Raw genomic sequence first — 4,284 nt, 5'->3', positions numbered from 1 at the left:
GCCATAAAGATACCGCACGCTTTTTGCTTGGGAGGGCTCCGGGGATGGGAGCGGATCAAGTTCATGGACGAGAATGATTTAACCTTTATTCTTATTTGGAAAAAAAAAAAAAATTTTGATATTGCCATATAATAATAAGTTTGTTGATAAAAATAATTTCATAATTAGTATTAAGTATGGTGCAATGGTTCATTTGTATGTTTTTTATTTCAAATATTTTTTAGGGAAAGAACCCTTTAATCTAGTGTTGCTTACAGCCAGACACAAGCGGGTATGAAAATACCATGCTGCCTCTCCTCCTTATGCGTTGAATATATTCCCACACACCCTTCAATTGGGCCCATGCTTTGATGTTGTCTACACCAAATTGAGAGGGTTCTTCTCCTTTTTTTTTATTATTATTTATTATTTCATCTATTTTGAAAATACTAATTGATTTGGCATGCAAATTTCCTTCCCAGGGTTAACATTTGGGAAACCCTCTACTCCAAAAAGGAAAAAAAAAAAAAAAATCTAAATCACATCTATAGTTGTATTTAGAATTTCACAACAGGTCTATATAGGCAAATATCTTATTCCGTTTAAGGGTAAAAAAAAGGAGAGAAAACCCAACCTAGTCGTGTAGCCCCTGTCCTAACATGTGGCCAATGAAAACGTGCATCTAAGCATGCAAAAAGGGGGTAGGATTGTTGTTTCACCACCCTCGTAGTTGGGCTTAGGAACACACAATTGGATAGTATTCTTTCCTCATAATGTCATTATTAAAAGTTGTCTTGCACATTTTTTGTGATACATATAAAATAACAAAAGATAATTTCATTGAAAAAAAATATATAATAGAAATTAAGAAAAAATAAAGCTACTCGATAATGTTATGTACATCCAAACACATGGTAAGTAAAACAGGACTATGCAAAGATGCCTAATCAAATAAAGTCTTATTCATATTTTGTAACACAAAAACTCTTATTACGAGCAAAGTTTATTGTGATGGATGCATGATATTAAGGATGACTTTACATAACGTATTTCATCTAAAGACATCCAGTTACTATAACCAATTCCAACCAATTCAATCCAATTCCTCAAATCGTGGGCGCCATAGAGGTTGGGATGGTAGTGGGGTTGAGCTGCGAGAATCAAGGGAGTGTGAGAATTGCATCAAAATAGAGTGGACTGATTTTACGTGGATTTAAGGTCTTGATGAGACACTCATAAGAACATTTGATGTAAGAAAAAAAGGTATTTTTGTAAGGGCGAGTGGTAGCAGGACGTACGTATTGCAATATTATTTTCACTTTCTTTTAATATTAGCCGTCCATTTAAGTTTAGATTAATCTAAACCATCTATTTATTTTTTATATTGTAACTGTTTCATAGTTTTTAGGGTGGAGAGATAACGGATGTGGTTACTTAACTTGTCTAATATTTTTTTATATAAATAAATAAATAATAAAAATCCAATATACGCGGACTCCTCCTTCGATTTTGTTGGGAAATCTCAATTCTCTCTCTCTCTCTCTCTCTCTCTCTCTCTCTCTCTCTCTCTCTCAAAATAGGATGAGATAAGAAAAAAATCAACACTTGGCCACACATATCTAAAAACCATGTTTACATATTAATCATCAGGGAAGGGATTTGGACAATAAAGTTTGCATATATGGCAAAAGACAAATTTGAATAAATAAAGTAAACAAAGCTCTTGAATATCTAGGATTTTATTATTACTTATTGGGTAGATATTATTAACTTATGAGAATTTACCATGGATGCAAATCTTCACTGAAATTGGTAAACAAAACTTCAACTAGACTGAAGAGCAGTGAAAAAGGAAGAAGAAATAAGGAACAACTTTGAAGAAGAAGCAAGGAGAGAGAGAAAGAGAGAATCGAGATTTCTAAACGGAGTGAAAGGAGGAGTCCACTTATATTGAGATTTTTATTATTTATTTATTTAAATATTAATAATATTAAACAGACTTGTAACCGTTTACAACTCTGTTAGCAGGATTAACATATTTAACACGTGTCAATCATATCACTTACGTAAACATTCACCGAGCTCCGAACGTTCTGCATTCCTATTTTTTTGCACGTACTGCGACCATTTTGCTTTCTTGTAAATAGCCTTAAAAGATAAGGGGTATAATCTTACTAACCCCTCAAATATTGGTTGTTTGTTTTCATGGACAAAGAAAGGGTGAGTCAATAATTTATGAGACTCCCAGCTTTATATTTTGGTTTCATTGTGTACAATAGGATAAAGGCCTATTTGCTTGATAGGGAGTGACAGGTGAGAAAGTTGGGGGATTGGCCCCCCATTTCGGAGGGATGAATGATAAGAATAGTAAAGTTGTGGAAAAGGTGCTCCATTGTTTGCTTGGTTGGCTTGGGAAAATTACATTTTACCACCTCTAGTATTGTTTGGATATTTGGATTTGTAAGTTGTAACTAATAGAAAAGTTGTTAAACCATTCCAATATTTATACAAATATCATTACTTGCATAGGTCCTCAAAAATTTATCAAGAGTTCTCTTCCCCATTGTCTACTATGTTTGTTCATAATTTATTTTTTTATCAAAAGTGGTTCCGATCTGGGAATGTCTCTTTCCTTCCTCCAACAAGGGATTGAGATGTATTTCACATGGGGAGGAGAGAGATAGACTCATGGAAACACTAGGGTAGACAATTCTTTGATAAAGATATTTTTTCCTTTTTATTACAAAATCATGTGGAACCCATCAATATTAATTAATTATTTTGTATTAAAAGTAATAATTTATTTATTATTTTAATAAATTAAATATTAGTTGGGATAAGGTTTTTTTGTTGTTGTTAGTGTTGTATCCCACAAAAATGGTATCACTGAAATATTCAAAAGACTAAAGAAATTACTAAATATATCTAAAGAAATTAATTTAACTTGGTCCAGAAGTACAAATCACACTTCTGAAAAAAAAATTGACATTAAAGCACCAACTATACCTACGTGGAATATAGGTTCATACTTTACCAAAAAAAAAAAAGTATACATAAAATACATAAATCTAAATATGTTTGTAAGGATCTGAAATTCCTTTCTATCTATTAGCGTCCCGCGAATGCCCATGCCTCCAAATAAAGGTTGTCCTATGTGAGGCATCACATGACATAAAAGGTTGACTGACTGCCCTACCTAGTGATGCCAATTGGATAAGGTAGAATAGGTCTGTAAATAATTTTACGGTTAATCCTCTAGTTTACCCATAGAAAAAGAAAAGTTGAATCTCTAATATGTTAAGGGTTTCTTCTCATCCTTTACATGTAGGGTAATGCTCAAATTTCTCATCATCTAATATAAATGGTAATGACAAGTTGCATCAAAAAAAAAAAAAGGTATGGCAAGTAAAGCATTGTCAATGGTATTTCTACCTAAAAAAATCGAAGATATTGAGTTGGGTAAATGAGCTTGATGGGTAAGTCTCGGTTTAGTTTATGGATTAAGAAGTCTCTCCCTTAGCCTGCAAAGCCAGTGAAAGTCTCATTACCAACTCTAGCACACCACTTTATCAAAACAGAAAAAATCCTCGTATATTTATTATTAGGGAGAGGGATAGGTATGCCGCCGATATCAAGTATACTAGTGGATAGTACCAATAGAAACACATGATGGAGTATCATTCAGGAAAGATATGAGGGTCATTTTAGAAAAAGGGAAGAGAGAGATAGACACAATGGGTGCTAGCATGCTTGATATTGGCGGCATACCCAATATTTTCCTTTATTATTATTATTATTATTATTATTTTATAAAGCCTCACTTAGTTTATGCACCATGTGGAAGAAATATATGAAAATTTTGACTATTTTTTTCTTTTTCGAGGTACAAGATAGTTTTGACTAGTGAATATTTAAGAATGATATAAATTGATCATTTATTGGGTTTCAGCATTAATAATTGGATCAAATTCCTTCACCCACATTTCAATTGATGGAGATCAAGGCCTAAGACAGCGGGGAGCTATTGGGGAACAATTGGGTGGAGGTGTTATCTATGATAGGGAATAATTATGACTAAAATTTTGAGTGTTTTCTTCATTGTGAGTTGCAGGGTACCTTTTCATTGATAATTACATTATATATGACCTCGATCCCATATTAATCATATTAGAAGCTCATCCAAATTGATTATAAAAGAGATTTTTTTTTTTTTTTTAGATAAAAATTACAAAAGAATCTTGATGTGAATTAATATGGTATTATGTTCCCCCATCTTATAAATCAATGTATAAGGTGAGTTCTCTT

The sequence above is a fragment of the Macadamia integrifolia genome, chromosome 6 (assembly GCF_013358625.1).
Source record: "Macadamia integrifolia cultivar HAES 741 chromosome 6, SCU_Mint_v3, whole genome shotgun sequence".
Lineage (NCBI taxonomy): Eukaryota > Viridiplantae > Streptophyta > Magnoliopsida > Proteales > Proteaceae > Macadamia > Macadamia integrifolia.
This window is presented reverse-complemented; position numbering follows the sequence as displayed.